The 20346-nt window shown below is 48.9% G+C and overlaps 1 protein-coding gene across 12 annotated transcripts in view; it reads right to left on the reverse strand.

The window, feature by feature from the left end:
• The window catches only part of BLTP1 (bridge-like lipid transfer protein family member 1), a 1988102-nt gene that overhangs the window by 1466552 nt on the left and 501204 nt on the right, over window positions 1–20346 (reverse strand). The gene's annotated exons all lie outside the window — the stretch shown is intronic.

The raw sequence follows: 20346 nt of genomic DNA on the forward strand, positions 1-20346 counted from the left end.
CTGTTCCTGAGCTCATACGGACTCCGAAAAGGTTCAGCAACAGAGGTGGTGGTTCTGCAACTCCTTTGAGGCCTGCACTGTCTTCACAGCAAGTTTGAAGCTAGTATCCCTCGTCAGAACCGCTGGAGCAGTACCCCTGTGCGCACCGTTGATTTGCCGTTGCCTAGGCTTGTTGACTCTTTTCACCAGAGATCTTTGGGCTCCAAGAGGCTCCAGCCTCAAGCATCTCCTTCAAACAAGATCTTCCCCTGCACCGCATTCTCTGCACCATGGGCCTTCATCCTTTGGTGAGCTGCTCAAGGTCCTCTTTTGACTCCTGTGCCTTCGGTCCGTGGGTCCTCTTGAGGCTCTTCTTTAGCTCCAGTGTGCTCCCCTGCTTCTCTGGGCCTGTTCTGACTTACCTGTTTGCGGTGAGTCACTTTGACCTTGCCAGTCCCGGCACCGCACCTTTTTTTTTGCATACTACATTGGTTGCCATTCCCAAGGAGTGTTGGTGCTCCCAATGTACACCTGTCCCCTGGCTCTTGACATCCTAAGTGGGACAGCTCGCGAACCGCCTTTGGTCTTCCACAGCTTCGCCTGGTCCACACAACTGCAACTTCAAGGGCACCGTTAACTCTCCTGCATCTCTGACATTGGTGGGCACTCATCTTCTGTGCCTCCGGGTCACTCCTGAGTGGCATAGACTGTCTCCTCTGCTTGCAGGTACCTCTCATCTTGAAGTCACCTTTCGGTTCCACCGGACTCTTTCACCTTCGTCAGCTGCATCTTCACTGAAGTCCTCCATTGTGGTCTACGGGGGTTCCTGACATCACTTCGCACCTATGCACCTGGCTTCCTTCGTGTAGGTATCCTGGTTCCTGGGGTTTCCACAGATGGGTTGACTCTCCAACCCTCCATCTTCCATGGGGTGTCTTCAGGGTCCTCTGGGAAGGATCCTTCTTAAAAACTTCAACCGCGACTTACCCACTGACTTGTATTGAGCATACGGTCGTGTTCCCACTCTGCACACAACCTCCGTGCGGTTCCTGGGTACTTACCTTGGTTCCCCGACTCTTCTACATCTTCTGGATCTAGTCTCGACTTAGGTCGTGGTTCACATTCCAATATTTTAGGTATGATATGGTCTCCCCCGAGACCCCTGTGTATTTGTGCTAATTACATGTTCTATTATCAAAGTATTGTATGTATTGTGGTTATATCCCTGGGTAGGAGATATTGCAATATGTTAGCGAGCATTTATAATAAATAGAAATTTTTATAACTACACTTTGTGGTTCTTTGTCACATAACCTACATGATAAAATTAAGTACTGGTAAAACAAGCTGCTTTACACTCCTTCTGGACTAATCCTGAAGGATGCTCTCCACAGCTACCAATTAGAGAGCTTTCTAAGGTTGTCTAAGACCACTAAAATCACCATAAGGGTTGTCTGGATTAGTGCAGGGTGCTACACTTACATAAGTGAGCACCATATACTAAGCCAGCCTCCTACAATAAATGTCAGTGTGTTTTCTCAATTTACCGCACAGTTTCCTTTGATAAATGTAGGTTTGTTTCACTTGTTCAAAGCTGTCAAGAGTGAGTTGTAATTTACCCACAACCTTGTAATCAGTACCCATGTCAGACCGGGTGCTGAGTATTATGCTCCACTTCCATCACGTTATTTCTAAACAGCAAAACCAAACAATCATTAACCTATATTTCCCATGAATAAAAAAATCTGAACTTAAACTTGTTACCAAGTTATTCAATTGAAATGCATAAATGTCTTTAAAATTAAAATCCCCATCTTCCTATTTCTTTGCCGCTTAGCAGCCTCAGCTCAGTTCTTTTCTTTTTAGTTGTTATGCTGATATCCTGCTGTACCACTTCCTTCCTCTGCAGATGTACAATGCTATTTTCACAGTGTGTTGCCTGGGAAAATACTGTGGGGCTAAGTGTTAACTTGTTTTTTTGGTGGCACTCTGAATGGGGCACACTTTCTTTTGGGAAGTCGGATTAGTGATCAGTTAGAATGCAAAAATAGCCTTGCCTACAGCTTCCACCACACATTGCCCCTCCAAGTACTGCCAATGATAGTAACAACACAACTAACCATCACACACCTACAGGTGTGACTTTTCGGACTGTTCCAGGCCACCAAAGCTGTAAGAATGGCTTGGGTGGCAGGTAAGTTTGTTTTTTTAAATTAATATAGCATTGATAATTACCTGTTGTTGTGGTCATCTCTAAATTAACTAGACAGCGCCACCTTGTAGCAGGCTGTCCCAAGCACTGGAGCTGACAATTAAGTACCGAGCACCATAAACCACAGGCTCAAATTAAGCAATGGATTAAACTAACATGTTTAATGCAGGAGCTCTGCGGAATAACCAAGGCCAGAAAGACTGCACAGGGAGGGACCACAGTCAATGTGCAACACCACACTCGCATCACAGGGGACAAATGCAGGCAACAGATGAGATGAGGTTATTCACTCAATTCTCTAGCGTGACTGTTGTGATCCAGTCATACTGTGGTGGATAGGGCACCAACACTCCTCTGTATGGAGCTACTGCACTAGTTTAGTATTCTCCGAGTCATTGAAGCTTGGTGCCCCTGTGATGGGGTTCCACTAAGAGTTTTCCTACAGTGGTGCAAAGCAGCTTTCATATTATTGTTGGCTATTTTTGCACTGATAAGTCAAATACTAAATAAACACTGAAGGTCAAGCAACACTGCTTATTACATAGGGTGCTATTTTAGCAGAGCCCAGAAAAATGTCTCCAGAGTGATATGCTTTGGAGGAAGAACAAAGTTGTGGAAGAAAACTAGACTTTTTTCTATGGGCAAGGACTTTTTTGAGGCACTACGGCCCTCCGTGCACCATTCCATATCTGCTGCTCTGAAACGTTTGGGCAGGCACTGAAATTCTGGCCACAGGAAGCAATGAGCCCCTCCCCAGTGAAAACAGTCACTGGCGCCTCCCATTCCCCCAGGGGAGATTTGAACCTAAATGAACACAGGAAAAGGTAAATCCTTATGGCATTTGCATGCCTGTTAAAGACCAAAAGAGTCTTTTCCTTGCTAAAGTGCTTACACTGCACTGTATATGTTGGAGCTGGGAAGAGGTAACATCTGATTCTCATGCGAATTATGTTACCATAAGTAGAAAGATTCCCTCAAGTGAGATGAAAGCTTAGACAATGAGAAATCCCCTGAAGAGTCAAAAGTGGATGCTGAGCAAGACTAACTCAGGTACCCATTTAGCAGTCCAAAGAGCACTAGAGTGAATCTGGAGATAAAGCCCACTGCTGCACTAGAAGGAACCAATTACGAGGACATGGAAGGGTATGTTGTCCTACCATAACAATATAAATCACATTGGGACCTCAGAATGGTCTTCAGTGAAAAGGTTGGTGCAAGAGGTGTGTCTAGCAAAGTAGACATTTTTGACATGTCACCACCCCTTTGTTGCCAGGTAACTGATGTGATTTCGCCTGGAAGTACACTGGGTTCCTGCTAACCAGGTCCCCAGTGCCAGAGCTATTTCCCAAAACTGTACAATTGTTCTCCCAATTAGCAAAACCTTTAGAACTCTCTGTAGGTCCCTAGTAAATGGTATCCCTGGCATCTAGGGCCTGAGGTACTAAAGAGGGTCCCTAAGGGCATCAGCAATAATTTTGCCACCCTAAGGGACCCCTCACCAAGCACATGCAGGGCTGCTGTCGCAGGCTGCGTGTCTTGGTGCAGACAAAAGTGAAAACATGACATGTCACATCCCCGTGTGTCATGTTCCCTACACTACAGGTAATGTTTGCAAGCCACCCCTACAGCAGGCCTGACAGCCCTAAGGCAGGGTGCTGAATATTACATGTGATGGAATACCTGCATGAGCAGATATGTATGCTCTGTGGTGGTAAGTCCGATTACTGCCAGTACAAGTGACCACGGATGCCATTTTAAAACATGTGCCGGACACAGGTGAAAACGAGTTCTCCAGCTACATGATGGCTTCACTGAAGATAGGGATGTTTGGTATCAAACATCTCGTATTGATAAACCCACACTGATTCCAGTGTTCGATTTATCAATATATTCACCCAGAGAGCACCTTAGAGGTGCCCCCTGAAAACCTACCAGCCTCTGGTGTGTTGGCTGACTAATTTCTGCCAGCCTGCCACCCGAGACACTGTTCTGACCTCCTAGGATGACAGCCTTTGCTCTCAGGAGACCCAGAACAAAAGCCGGTCTGGGAAGAGGGTGTCACACCCCTTCTTAAAGAATGACCAGCAGATTAGCCTTCCTAGGCCAGCAAGCTTCAAAGAGCAGTTTCCTTTGAAAAGCAAAACTAGCTCCTCCTCACAGGAGAGGAAGCCAACCTTGACCAGAGCCCCTTTGGCACCTGGACAGGTGGGCAAATTAGCTAGTCAGGTAGGCATGCCACCCGTAGGCTAGTAACTCCCCAAGGGTGGGCTTAACTGAGGGGGACATGATTTTTTAGTAGTAGCAATCTTTGTGATGGCATATTTAGGAATTCTGGGAAAGGGTTATGCCCACTTACAACAGGAAGTTGTCATATAGGGGGCATAGTAGTAAATAATAAGAATGTATTGTGTAGTTAGTTAAAACCATTACAACATTAGCATTAAATCATCAAGTGTGACAACGTTCCGATTTACATTTTGAATTGTGCAGCGTTGAAAGATCTTTCGGTCTTCTTAAAATTAAAAATTGAACATCGTGTATCTAATACCAAGTCAGCACATTTAAGTCCAGAGTGTAGAAATGTCCGCTGACTGCTTCCCAGTGATTGTAAGGAAGCTCTAAGTCCCTACTAATAAGTAATTTCCATTCTTAGCACTAGTCTAAAAAAGTTGGAGATATACATCTAAAACCAGAAGAAAGTGAGCTACGTGCAAGTTAATTTCAGATAACATAGTGATCCCACGTGTAAGTAGTCCATTGGCTACTACCCTACACTCCGTTTTTAGGAGAGCCCCTGGCACCAGAAGAGCAGATCCTGATGACCGGAAGAAAGAGGACGGACAATCAGAGTTGCACAGCAAGAACAGAAGACCCAACAACTGACTTGGCGCCAACCCTGCTGGCCTGCTTGCTGACTTTGCATATTGCATTAAAAGTTGACTTATCCTGCAGCTGTTGAGTCCCCAAAAAACATGAGACCTGCCAGCATTTGCTCAAGACCTACCGAGGGATAGTGAAACTGTCCCCATCATCCTGCAGACAACCAAAGAAGGACCAAGAGGACTCTGGTTCCATCACAACCCGATGTCACCAAGCACTACTGCACCGAGCCTCCCAGTCTGTATTGAAGTGAGCCAAAGGTGTCAGCTTGGTCCCCAAGCCCTCAATGTACTGAGTCCACCATGAAATGACTCCTCGTGAACTCCCTGATGTCGCCTACAGCTTCTGTTAGCAGGCCCCCTTCAACCGCAAGTGTTGCCGGACGGAGAAACCAGCCCCCCCCCAAAGACCCTCTGCACCCAGACGCCACGTCCCGAGGAGAAGAGGACCAAAAGTGTCTCCACGTTCCCCAACATCCCAAGAACCGAAGCCACTTGTTGGTTTCACCGGACTGGTCTCACAGTCCCCTACTGCAGCCTCTTTCCACCGTGACCATTCTCCATAGGATAACATTGGGCACCCGATGCTGTTTTGCACCTCTGGACCCAGCCACCCTAGTGCTGCTGGTGGTGTTCTGTTGGTGCTGCCTTGGACCTTGCCCACCATTCACCTTAACTCCTGGAGAAGGGTCCTGTAAGTCACTGACGAGAACCTGTAAACTGCATATGATTTTACTCTCATACGTTAACATTGCAGAACTCAGAAATTGTACTGCCGACTTCTTAAACTGACCCACTCTTCGAGTTAAAGAGACCTCCGTTACCATCCGCAATGCCATAGTTGCATTTCACGCTACAGCAACAACAGTCCGTGATGACTGCCAACGCATTGCTACAGCAACGACTGTCCGCAACGCCCGACCAGCTCTTAATGCTACATCTATGACAGCCCACTACACCAGGACTGCTCTTCAGGCTACAGCGACGAGCACCCGGACACTATTTACTCCTGGCAGCCACTTCCACTGCAAAGACACATTTTTAAGCTGCACTTGGAAGCAGGACTAACCTGGTTCCTTTATCAGACCTGCATTTGGCCTAAACTTGTGACTTTCCCTCAGTCTAGCGTGACCGGATTAGGCACGATTTTCACTAAAAACTTTTAAATTGAATATCTGCGATACTACTGATTAGATTTTTGTCGTTCTGATATTCCTTTATTTATTAAACGTTACTCTTTTTCAAAAATTGGTTTGGGATTGTTGTGTTGTATTTTCACCTTATAACTGTTTGTGTGATGCATAAATACTTTACACTTTGCCTTCAAGTTAACACTGACTGCTTTTGTGCCAAGCTACCAGGCGGTTAAGCACAGGTTTATTTCGAGACGTCTGTTGTTCACCCTGACAAGGATTGTGGTTGTTGCTTCAGTGTGGCTTCTTGCCCCCCTCATCTAGTGGGAATATGCAACTCAGTGAAGAGGCAAAATAATTCACCAAAATAACACAAATTTCCTGGTATAAATCAATACAGTGAGCTACTTCAAGGCATAAGTATCAGGTACAGGTGAGTAATGCATGAAGTACTCAAGAAGGGAAGCTTAACAAGAAGGTAGGAGTGAAGAAGCAGCATTGATAAAGCCAAAACATCATGCCTTCGAGAGAGCTATTGGTTTTGCCAATGTTTCTTTAGCCACGCCATACAGCATCATGACTGCTGTGCAGCATGGCTAAAAAACAAACCAAAAAAAAAGTGGCTGTGCTTTTTCATTTTTACATTCAGCATGCTGCACAGTAGTCGCGCTTGCTGTACAACATAGTGAAAAAAACCACTGACAAAGACAACAGGTCTCTGATAAGTAAGGAAAACTGGGCTTTGTCAAAGCTTGTTTATTTAAGCTATGTGTGTTATTTTATATGCAGTTACCTGAAGGCCAAAAGAAAAACGAAAATGCTTACAGAAAATGTGGTTCTTTATAGACACCTCTTGATCCCTGTCACCACACTCACTGAGCACCACATACATGATACTCAGGATCACAGATCCCACACTTTTTAAAAAAGAAATTCTTATTTTAAGATTTATTAAACATGAACCCAACTCAGCGCATACAGTACTTGGGTAGATACATGCTCATCCATTTTGAATATACACATATAGGTACACAGTAGCTTTCAAAACGTCAGAAATACAAGTATATAGCATTAAATCAATCTTATACAGTAAAGTTTTCCAAAACAATAGAGCAATTTTGTCGAGTTGTACAGGAAATTGTAGCTGATTAACAACGTGTGCTAGGGGTGCAGCTCAGTGTCAGTTGAAACATGCAGGACTTTCCTCGATTTAGGGTGACTGTGTCGTGCGTGGGGCATCTATAGGGTGCGCAAGTAGATATGCTTTGCAAGGGTCCCATATATCCTTAGGGCGTGAAGTCAAAGGGAGGAGCTCAGCATATGGGAGTATCTGTTCCTGCCAAAATGTCATGTCATCGATCCACTCCTTAAATTTAGGCGCTCTGCCCCTTCCCCATCTGCAAGCTATTCTTCTTTTGACAAACAGAAGACTAAATGAAACAAAACGGCGATATGTAACAATAATGTCCTCTGTGTAGCCCAGCAGCGCCAGAAGAGGGGAGGCCTGCAGCTGCAGTGATGTCATCTGCTCTAATGCGTGAAATTCTTGTCACCAATATGTCTGAATAGCACAACAGTCCCACGCGAGATGCATGAAGTCTGCCTCTTCTACGCCGCACCTGTCGCATTTGTCGTTACTGTGCAGTTTGTACCTGTACAGCTTGGCAGGAGAGTAAGAAGTGCAATGCAGGAACTTGTAATGTGTTATGCGCAGGCAACTACGAGACGAAATTCGCTCCATTTTTGGCAGCTGTACCCCCACTGTTTATCAGTTATGCCTTGAGCTATGTCAGCGGTCCACCTTTCCCTAGCTGGGCATTGGGCTGTTGTCCGAGTGGTATATAAGCTGTGGTAGAACTTCGCTACCAATTGTGAGGCGTCATCACTGCGCAATATGGAATGTAGTGGGGGCAGGTCTTGTGGCTCTTGTGGATACTTGGGAGTGTATTCTTTTATACCCTGATGGAGTCGGACGTAAAGAAAGATGTCCATGGGAGAGGGCGTCGCACTAGCAAACAGCTGCTGCAAGGTGCGAAATTTGCCATTTAAGTAGAGGTCACCCCAGCATGTGATGTTAAACTTTGCTTTAGTTTTTTTGAAAGCTTTTTCTTGCAGGACTGGCATCCTTGGGTGATAGACCAAGGGCAGGAGAGGGGAATGTACCATGGGGGTGTGCAAACATTTGGCAATACGCTGCCATGCTCGCACCGTGCACGTGACCGGCGTAGGGGTAGACTCTCGGGGCATAACCGGGCAAAATATAGCCCCTTCCAGTGGGATAGGGTCTGCTAGCCAGTATTCCGTAGCCACTTGTGGCATATACTTAGGTGGGTAAAACCAATAGTGGGCATATTGTGCCTGTGCGGAGAGATAGTACAGTTCTAGATCAGGAATATCAAACCCTCCTTAGGAGTATGGTCTGGTGAGTGTATCCCATTGTAGTCTGGGCTGTTTGCCTCACCAAGTCAGCGGTATGAGCTTTGTGCATAACGCGGAGAAGAAATGTCTACCCGGGTCATACGGGATATTAAGGAAAAGGTAGAGGAGTTTGGGGAGGATGACCATTTTAATGAGCGATGTACGCCCTGCCATAGAGAGTGGGAGCGTGATCCATCTTGTAACGCTGCTGGTAATGTTCTCCAACGCCCTACCGTAATTCAGGCGCATCAGTTCATCCCGATCAGTAGTGATACACACTCCCAGGTATTTAACCTGTTTCACACCATTCGATTGGGAAATACGGCGTGAACACCTTCACCAAGGCCGCGAGGGGGAATATCTAAGACTTCGACCAATTAATGTGGATTCCTGAGAGTCCACCAAACCGCACTAATTTACGCAAAAGTGGATTGAGGTTTTGTTGAGGGTCACTAATGTATAAGGTGATGTCAGATTAGTATAGGACGGAGTTGGCATCTCAGTGCTTTCTCTTGATGATGCTGCCTGATTTTAGCAGCGAGAGGTTTGATCACGAGCGCAAAGAGCAGTGGGGAAAGGGGGCAGCCTTGACGAGTGCCTCGCGTAATTGGAAAGGGAGAGGAGGTATGCCCATTAATCAGTACCCTGGCCACTGGGGGAGTGAATAAAAGTCGTATCCAAGATAGAAACCATTTGGGCAGCCCCATATTATGAAGTATGGTGAAAAGGTAGTCCCATTCGACTGAATCGAAGGCCTTCGTAGCGTCCAAGAAGACTGCCGCTAGGGCCAGCTGCGGATCAACATTTTGCAGGATGGAGAAGAGGGTGCTAAGATTATGTAATGTCGCCCTTCCCGGAATAAAGCCAGCCTGACCAGGTAAAAGTAACTTCTCCATCAGCAGGCTGAGCCCGTTTGCCAATATTTTTGCGCGGATTTTCGCATCGTTATTAATCAAGGATAGAGGGCGGTAGGAGTTGCACGCATCGGCGGGCTTGACAGGTTTCAGAAGAGATGTGATGAGAGCTTATCTTAAAGAGTTTGGGAGGACCTCAGGCTCCTGTGCCTCTTCATAGACCGCTTTCAGTATAGGGACCAACTGGTCAACATAGGCTTTGTAGAAGTCAATGGGAAGGCCATCTGACCCCGGCGCCTTCCCCGAGTTAATCTGCATGATTGCAGCCCGGATGTCTTCGCTTTCGAGGGGTGCCGCCAGGAACTCTCTCGGTCATTGCCTAGCCAACCAAGCAGAATGTCTCTCAGGAATGTGGAGAGATCAGGAGGTTTTGTCCTACAGGTACTGTATAGGGCGAAATAGAATAAGACAAACACACCGAGAATATCTTGGCTATCTCTGTGACGTGCCCCAGCACGGTCTTGGATTTCCAGTATGTGCTTGGAGAAACGAGGCCCACGAATCTCCAACGCCAGGGCCTTGCCAGGCCGTTCCCCCTCTCCATATCTCTGAGCTGTACAATATTTCCCCCGGAATCGTAACTCCCTTCCAGCAGAGTCCTTGTAATAAGAAAACGTATCCCTGAATGCCACACGTAGTGCCCCAGTTGTCTCATGCACCATCTTGCCCTCGAATTTCTTTAATTCACCCTCAAGTCGGCGCAGATATTGTCGTATGTCACGTAAAACACCAAAGCTCTTTGCAATGCAGAAGCTATGCATCGTAACTTTAAAGGACTCCCAGACCATTCACACACGCGTGACAGAGCCTACATTCCTTTGAAAAAACTCAGTGATTTCCATTCCCAGTTCTGCACTAAAAACGGTATCTAATAAAGCCTCTGGCATGAGTTTTCAGCTTCTGAGAGTGGAGAACGAGTCAGGGGGGTTTAGTGTCAAGGATACTGGTGCATGATCTGAATAGGTTTTGGACAGATGGTCCGTGTTGACTATCCATGAGCCCACTCCACGGGAGACCACCAAATAGTCCAAGGGCGCCCAGGTTGCAGTCATTGATGTGTGGTGCGTGCCTTCCAGAGCACTGGGATGTACATGTCTCCATGCATCTATAAGGCCAGGATCAGCAAAGATATCCGTCAATAGACCCTGTGTTTTAGTGTAGTAATGTGAAAGAGGGTTGGACCTGTCGCTAGAGGGATTAAGTGCTGTGTTCAAATCCCCACCCCAAATAATGTGTGTGGAGCCTACATTAAGGATTTGACCCCAGAGTGTGGTGAAAAAATCTGGGTCATCTACATTGGGACCGTAGCAGCATACTAGCGTGAGAGACTGCGATCCTAGCCTGCCCCAAGCCATACAACTCCTGCCTTGTGAGTCATGACTCATTGCACCAAGGATAAAGGGAACATTTTTTCTAACAAGGATCGTCGTAGCTCTAGAGTACGTAGAGTGCGAGGAATAAGACTCTATCCGCAGCCCAGTTGCTAGCAAAAACAGGAACTCGACGTGGGTCAAAATGTGTCTCATGCAGCATGGCAATGTGAAATTGGTGCCTATCGAGGTATGCAAGAATTTGTCAACGCTTACGGGGGTCTCCTAGGCCTATAACATTACAAGTGAGTAAATGTATCTTTTGCACCTCATCCAAAGGGGTCCATGGATCCACGGCCGATATGGGATCTGATGTGATTGAGATGTAATGCTGAGCATGCATCTCGCGATGTGTAGTCGCAAGTCTATCTGCTGAGTGAGTACAAACAATAGAATAAAAACTGGCAGTTCCTCACCCTCCCACAACAGCACCCCAATCGTGCTGGGATTGTACTGCCCTCCCAAAACCCAACCAACTCCTCCCATTACAGTCCAAACAAGTTCTGTAAACGTTAAGGGAACACCCAAGTGTGGGGCCGCTAGAGGCAGGCGACATTCACCCTTTTCCAGTGAATGATGGGAGCAGCTCCACAATGGGAGGGTAACATGGAGAAGGGGAGACTTGGCATAGTTTATGTTATGGTCACAGTGTATATCTTGCCCAGAACATGTGTTTTTCATACAACTTATCTGACTCCACTCTGTCGCCGATTGCCCATCTGCAACCGAAGTACAACGTCCACCACTCTGCAGGTCGTGCCCCTGCAGCCACAGAGTTCCGAAACCAGAGCCTGGGGGCAAAATGGAAACAATCCCGGAAACCTCATATCATCACGTGGAATTAAGTTGTTACAGAATATCAGTCCTTTGCTGGAGATGGAGACCTAGAAGGGTGGCCTCCGTCACCTCGGTGTGTAGAATGCTTCTTGACATGCTTAAGGAAATCGTCTACTTGCTGCACGTTTAGAAAGAAGGAGTAGTTTCTTACCTGTAACTCCAGTTCTGTAGTAGGGGTATCTCTGTTATAGTCAATCTATGAATAGTCCCGCCCATGTGCGGGGACCCCGGAGCAATCAAAATATCTCTTAAGGTGTCCTGCATTTGCAAACCTGCAAAGACACTTAAGAGACAGACAAAATAATACAGCCTAATACAACATGGCTGCACTGGCCAGCACTTCATCTGAAGTGAACACAAAAGCCAAAATAAAGTTTTAAATGTCATTTTTATTCACATCTGACATGTACCTTTAGTGTATCACACTCCCTTCACCAAAATCCCTTTAAACAATAGAGAGGAAGGGGTGGACAGACAAGCCCTATAGGCTGTCATTATGTGTCTGCTAAAGGGATACCGTGCCTTTAAGGAACTCTCCAGAGACCCCCAGTATCCCAGGATGCACAGCCAAAGCAAGTTACTTTCAGTTCTTTTTGAAGGTGTATAACAACAGGCCTGATACTGTCAGTTTACTCCACCGGGGAGGAGGGAATGTCGCTTATGACTATAACAGAGATACCCCTACTACAGAACTGGAGTTACAGGTAAGAAACTACTCCTTCTGTAGTAGGGGATCTCTGTGTATAGTCATAATCTATGAATAGAATGGCAAGCCCATACCAACCAACAAACAGCGGTGGAGTAAAAACCCAACACCAACAAATCACTGTGCAAACAAATTCCTCAGCGAAGCCTGTCCAACCTGCGCATCTGCCCTAGCATCAGAATCCAGGCAGTAATGCTTTGTAAACGTATGGACCGACTTCCAGGTGGCAGCCTTACAAATGTCAGCAATTGGAACATTCCTAAGCAAAGCTGTAGTAGCTGTTTTGTTGCTAGTCGAATGCGCTGTAGGCTTACCCCCTAACGTCTTATTAGCTTTCTGATAACAAAGCTGAATACAGGACACAATCCATCTGGATATGGACTGTTTTGAGGTAGCTAGACCAGTTCTTACTGAACCATAATTTACAAACAGTTGATCCGACCTGCGGATGTCTTTTGTCTTATCTAGATAGAATTTCAACACCCTACGCACATCTAGGGAATGCAGAGACCTCTCCGCCGGAGAGGAGGGATGCTGAAAAAATGTAGGCAAAGTTATCATTTGATTTACATGGAAATCAGATATCACTTTAGGCAAAAATTTAGGATGAGTACGCATCACTACTTTAGAAGCAAGTATACGGCTCTTGACAACACAGAGCCTGAATCTCACTCACCCTCCTGGCCGATGTAATGGCCACAAGGAAGGCAGCCTTCCAGGACAAATGCTGCAAAGAAGCCTTATGAATAAGCTCAAAAGGCTCCCTCATTAATCTGGACAACACCACGTTCAATTCCCATGGGGGAGAAGGTCGTCTAACAGGGGGAAACACCTTACGCAAACCCTCCAAAAAATCTTTAATCACAGGGATTTGAAAAAATGAGGTTTGGGAAGGGCTCTTTCTATAAGCAGTCAAAGCTGCGAGATGAACTTTAATAGACTGAAAGTTAAGCCCAGATTGAGCTAACTGCAGCAGATAAGACAAAATAACATCTTCTTTACAGGATGTAGGGCCAATGTCCTTTGCCGTGCACCATAAGCAGAATCTCTTCCACTTATAGGCGTAAGAAGTCCTCGTAGACGGTCTCTTCGCCTCTTTCAAGATCTCCATACAGTCCTGAGGTAGGTTCAAGTGTCCATACTGCACTAGCTCAGGAGCCATGCTGCCAAACTCAAGGACGAGAGATTGGGGTGAACCATCTGTCCTCCGAATTTCGTGAGAAGGTCCGGCCGACACGGCAGGCGCCGGTGTGGCAGAACAGACCGGTGAAGAAGGTCGGTGAACCACCATTGCCTCGGCCACTCCGGAGCAATCAGGATCATCCTGGCTCTGGATTGCGACAGCTTGATCAGCACCGCCGCAATCAGGGGAATGGGTGGAAAGGCGTAGAGAAAGCTGTTGGACCAGCTGATCCATAGGGCACACCCCAGTGTCCCTGGTTGGTAGTACCTGGACGCGAAGTCGCGGCATTTGCTGTTTTCTGCCGTAGCGAACAGATCGATATCCGGAGTGCCCCACTCTGCGAAGACGTCTCTGAGCACGTCGTCGTTTAGCACCCACTCGTGATTTTCTTGAACGAGCCTGCTGAGCGCATCGGCTTGGGCATTCTGCACTCCCGGCAGATGGGTTGCCGTGATCATTAGGTTCCTGGCCACCAGCCAATTCCAGATCGTCTGTGCCTCCCGAGACAGCGTGCGTGAACGGGAGCCCCCCTGCTTGTTGAGGTAATACATGGTAGTAGTATTGTCCGTCTGAACTAGCAGGGAGTTCGTCTTGAAGGAGGGATGGAACGCCTTCAGGGCCAAGTGTACTGCTCTGAGTTCCAAAAAGTTGATGTGGTAAGTGATCTCCGTCTGTGACCACATCCCCTGAATCTGAAGAGGGCCCGAATGCGCTCCCCAGCCCTGGAGAGACGCATCGGTCACTATGGTCTGGACCGGAATATCCTTGTGAAAGGGAGTCCCCTTGCAGACATTCTCTGAGGAGCACCACCATTTCAGAGACTGTAGAGCGTGTTGGGACAGATGAATCTTGTCCTCCCAACGCCCCCGCCTCTGGTCCCATTGATCCTCCAGACATTCCTGCAGAGGCCTCATATGCAGACATGCATTGGGGGTGAGAAAGATGCAGGAAGCCATCGACCCCAGTAAAGAGGACACCGTCCTCACTGTAGGAGAGTGGGCTGAGAGGAGGTGCAGGGCATTCCCACGGATCGATAAGCGTCTCTCCTCCGAAGGACACACGCATGCGTTCAAAGTATTGACTGAGTCCCACAAGTACTGGAGACACTGCACAGGGATCGGCACTGACTTCGACATGTTGATGTGCAGTCCCAGGCGATGAAGCAAGGCAGCTGTCCTGTTGAAATGACACTGGGCTTCCTGGTACGTGGAAGCTTTGATCAGCCAATCGTCCAGGTATGGATACACAAACACTTTGTTCTTCCGCAAGTGTGCTGCCACCACCGCCATGCACTTGGAGAACGTCCTTGGTGCAGACTTCAGACCAAACGGGAGTACTGTATACTGGTAATGGTTGTTGCCTACCAGAAACCTCAGGAACTTGCGATGCTTTTGTGCGATCGGCACATGAAAGTAAGCGTCCTGCAGATCTATGGCGCACAGCCAATCTCCTCGATGCAACTGAGGGTAAATCTGATGCAGGGACAACATACAGAACTTTTCTCTGCGGATCCACTTGTTTGCTTGACGCAGATCTAGAATAGGCCTGAACTCGTTCTTGTCCTTTTTTCTGACGAGAAAGAACCTGGAGTAAAGACCTTTTCCTTTTTGCCTCAAAGGAACAGTTTCTATCGCCTTCTTCTTCAACAGAACGTCCGCCTCCCACTGGAGCTCTCGCACCATGTAGGGAGAGCGCACTGGTGGAATCTGTGGAGGCGGGCTGGTGAAACAAAGACTGTATCCATTGCAAACAATATTCAGCACCCACTTGTCCTGAGTTATTGTCCTCCACTCTGCCAGGTAGTATTGAATACTTCCCCCCCCCCACCGGAGCGGGTAACGGATGAGGGGGAAGTGACCTTTCAGGGCTTCGACCCTGCCGGGCCTTTGTTCCCCGACGAGGATTGATGCTGGCCTCTGCCCCTCTGGCGCTTTTGAAAGGACTGCCTCGGGAACTGTTGTTGTTGCTGGTGTTGTTGACCAGACTGACGCCCTTGGCCGCGCTGCTTAGAATAACGCCTGCCATAGGAACGGAATGACCTCTTCTGTTCCTTGGGTTTTTCCAACCCCACGGCCTTCAGGGTTTCTGCTTCGGCCTTCATGCGGGCCATCTCGTCATCCGCATGAGACCCGAACAACGTCGTGCCAGAGAAAGGCAAGTTAGCAATCTTTTGCTGCGCCTCCGGTTTAAGAGAGGTAAGCCTCAGCCAGGAATGTCTCCTCATGTGTACTCCATGACAGTACCCATGGGCCGCCAGCAACGATACATCCCCCGCCGCACTGATGATCTGGTTGGAGACCATCATGCTCTCGTTCAACACCTCCTGGAAGTCCTCCCTTTTATCCCTAGGCAGGGAGGCAGCAAACTGTTGCAGAGAGTCCCAAAGCGATCGGTCATAGTGACCCAGCAGAGCGGAAGCGCTAGCAGCCTTCATAGTCGTGGCCGATGTAGAGCACATCCTCCTCCCCAAGGAGTCCATCTTGCGACTCTCCTTATCCGGAGGAGCCGTGGAAGAGGGCATCGTGGAGTGTTGTTTACGAGCCGCAACCACAATGACAGAGTCCGGGGGAGGGTCCACCCTGAGGAACGCCGGGTCCGAATCAGGGGCCCTGTACTTTTTCTGCAACCGTGAGGGAGCAGACTTCACCACGGCTGGTGTCAAGAAGACCTCCATGGCTGGTTCCTCCAAACCTGGAACCAGAGGAAGGAGGGGCCGTGACAGGTGAGCCTTGTGCAATGTCTCAAATATCACAGAGGTAGTGGGAACCGGGACTGCTACTGAGATTCCCAATTTCGCCGCCCCCCTCATCAGTACATCCTGGAAAGTGGCAATATCATCCACCGGCGAGATTCGAGTAGGCGATGTTTCCGACAACGAGGGGGAGAGCCGTCCATTGCCAGAAGAGTCCGTATACCTCGTGCCTCTGGAACGAGATCTATATCTCCGTCGTCCATGCCTTGTGTGAGTGGACGATCTGTGTCTGCTCCGTGACCTCCGGCGAGATCGAGAGCGTGACCTCGGTCTGCGTGGAGCCTTAGGAATCGCCGGCAGCCGAGGAGACGGCGGGAGCTGTGGCACCGGCGGTGGCGGAGGTGGCGTAGGTCGCTTAGGAGGAGGAGGAGGAGGAGGCGGAGGAGGCTTCTGAGGCAGCGGCCGAGGGAGAGGCTGCGGAGCTCCATCACTCCTTGCAGGAGAAGCCGGACCAGCACTGTCCGGACTCCCGTCCACCCTTCTCTTCTTGGCGGGCCTGTCCCGTGCTGAAGTGAACGAGGGGGAGCGCCTTCTCCTCCTAGATCCATGACTGGAGATCGTAATCACCGAAGACGTGTTACCAGATGTCCTCGACGTCTAACTGAGCGTTGACCTCGTACGGCGTCTCCTCGCCCTTCGGCGTCCCCCGACGTCGAACTGTGGCCCCTTGACGTCGAACGGCGGGTCGACGGAGAGCCTCTCGACGTCGACAGTGAGCGATGCCTCCTCGACGTCGATCCCCTTCGCCTCGACGGCGATCTGTGCCTCGACGGCGATCTGTGCCTCGACGGCGATCTGTGCCTCGACGGCGATCTCCTTCGTTTCGACGGCATTCGCCGGCGTCTCGGCGTCGATGTCGTCGGCGTCGATCCATGAGTCGACGGCGAAGGAGACGAGCGGGGTCGCCTCGACGGCGAGCTGCGCTGTCTGTGGGGCTCGGTACGACGTCGATGGTGTGTCGACGTCGACTGTGGAATCCTTGACGGCGACCTAGTCCTAGGTCTCGCCGGCCCCTCTCTCGACGTCGAACGTCGAGAACGCCGAGATCCAGAGCCCTGGATCGACGGCGAACACACCGGTGCTTTACCTCTCGCCGTCGACGTCGTCGCTTTCGACGTCGAACGCGACCTACCAGCCGGTAGGTGTCGTTTCTGCTCCTTTTTCTGCCCGGAGGTCCCTCCAGCGGCTGAAGCATGGGCAGAGGAAGGGGAATGAGATCCTCCATGCCCCGAAGCCCCACCTGTCCTCTGCTTCTCCTGTCCCTGGAGGCGAATCTTCTCTCTGTTCCTCAGGGTCCTCTTAGAGAAGGTCTTGCAGATGTCACATGTAGCAGGGACATGTGAAGATGATAAGCAGAGGATACAGACATCATGTGGGTCCGTCTTGGCCTTTTTCCCCCCACACTCAGGGCATTTATCAAATAAAGCCATGCTAAGAGTGGGTCAAACTGCACCAAATTGCAGGATGCAGTAGAGAAAGGCTCTGGACGTCGAATGAACAAACTATTTTTATCAAAAAACCAAAATTTAATCCAAATATCCACCCAAAAGGGTAGAGCTCAAGCTCCAGGGTCCTGCTAGCAGGAGCCGGAAAAAAGAACTGAAAGTAACTTGCTTTGGCTATGCATCCTGGGATACCGGGGGTCTCTGGAGAGTTCCTTAAAGGCACGGTATCCCTTTAGCAGACACATAATGACAGCCTATAGGGCGTGTCTGTCCACCCCTTCCTCTCTATTGTTTAAAGGGATTTTGGTGAAGGGAGTGTGATACACTAAAGGTACATGTCAGATGAGAATAAAAATGACATTAAAAACTTTATTTTGGCTTTTGTGTTCACTTCAGATGAAGTGCTGGCCAGTGCAGCCATGTTGTATTAGGCTGTATTATTTTGTCTGTCTCTTAAGTGTCTTTGCAGGTTTGCAAATGCAGGACACCTTAAGAGATATTTTGATTGCTCCGGGGTCCCCGCACATGGGCGGGACTATTAATAGATCATGACTATACACAGAGATCCCCTACTACAGAAGTGTTGTTTGCCCTGATGTGTGATGAGGGTATAATCAATTTGCGCTTTCCGCAGCTTCTGTTTGGCAGGTAGGAATTTACTGCGGGCCTCCTGAACTGCTGCTGGGAAGTCCGGGTATATGGTAAAGTCAACTCCGTCGAATTGCAGGTTTATATTCTCTCTGCCAAGTTTCAGGGTGACAGCACGATCACGGAAGTTGAGCAAGCGAGCTATGATCGGGTGTGGGTTGCCACCTGGAGGGGGTCTAGGGCCAGTGCACGGTGTGCACGCTCTACTATCAGCTGCGCTGAGAAGGCTTTGGTGCCAAAGACGACTGTCAGTAGGCGTTCGATAAAATCTTCCATGCTCCCCGTGTTGGTACTCTCTGGAATTCCAAAGACACGAATGCTGTTGCCCCTGCTGCGTTCTTCTAAATCTTCATTTTTGGCAGCAATTACTTTAAGGAGTTTGTTCATCTGTGTTACTTGTTGTTGCACCTGAGCCTCTTGTATCAATGAGTATATGTCATTGGCTGGTGCAGACGTATACGTTTTACTATCTGCTCTATTGTCAGTGATGCTAGAGATCGACTCCAAAGACATTTCCAATGGCGGGTGCTGCGGTTGCTATTTGCGGTACGCGTTGAGGATTGTGCACAGTGGTGAAGGTTCACTCATTTCTATCATTCTCATTTAGCATCACAGACCATGCACCTTTGCCTACTTTTTTCACCACTTGAATACAATCGTTTTGGCTGGAGAAAGTATATCACTGGGAATTCCGACAACCAAGGGTTTGAAGCAGGGGTGTGTGCTGGCGCCCATCCTGTTCAACCTGTTCTTGGCAGACCTCTCGCCTGAACTGGACAAGTGCAGCCATCATGCCCCAAACTTTGGCGGTTTCCCCCATCGAACTTACTATACGCTGATGACCTGGTTCTGATCAGCCGTACTCCAATTGGCTTACAACATCTGCTAAAAACCACGAGCAACTTCTCCAACAGAAATCGTTTACGAATAAACCTGAGCAAAACTAAAATGATGATTATCAACCCGAATAATAAACCATACCACTTCCAATGGGTTCTGGAAGGGAAGAAAATCGACATTGTCAGTGAATTTAAATACTTGGGCATAATTCTGGACACTAAAGGCACATTTCTCCCGCAAAACGTATCTATAAAAGGCAAAGGAACACTACTGGCAGTTGCACTAAAAACATTAAACAAAAATAAGTGGCCCAAGCCTTACCCCCTTGTTACAGGTAATCCTTCCAACCATTACCTACGCCGACGACACCCAGCTGATCCTCTCCCTGACCAACGACCCCGACGCCGCCAGAACCAACCTCCACGAAGGGATGAAAGACGTAGCCGAGTGGATGACGACCAGCCGCCTGAAACTGAACTCAGACAAGACGGAAGTCCTCATCCTGGGCTCCTCGCCCTCCGCCTGGGACGACTCCTGGTGGCCCCCCGCCCTGGGCACCGCACCGAAACCGACAGACCACGCACGCAACCTGGGCTTCATCCTGGACCCCTCCCTCTCCATGACCAGACAAGTCAACGCCGTCTCCGCGTCCTGTTTCAACATCCTGCGCATGCTACGGAAGATCTTCCGGTGGATCCCCACCGAGACCAGGAAGACAGTCACCCAGGCACTCGTCACCAGCCGACTGGACTACGGCAACGCCCTCTACGCCGGAACCACCGCCAAGCTCCAGAAGAGACTCCAGCGGATCCAGAACGCCTCAGCCAGACTCATCCTCGACATCCCCCGACGCAGCCACATCTCCGGACATCTGAGAGACCTGCACTGGCTCCCCGTCAACAAGAGAATCACCTTCCGTCTCCTCACCCACGCACACAAAGCCCTACACGACCAAGGCCCGAGCTACCTCAACAACCGCCTCAACTTCTACGCTCCCAAACGCCACCTCCGATCGACCAACCACGCCCTC

Source organism: Triturus cristatus, chromosome 2_2, assembly GCF_964204655.1.
Source record: "Triturus cristatus chromosome 2_2, aTriCri1.1, whole genome shotgun sequence".
NCBI lineage: Eukaryota > Metazoa > Chordata > Amphibia > Caudata > Salamandridae > Triturus > Triturus cristatus.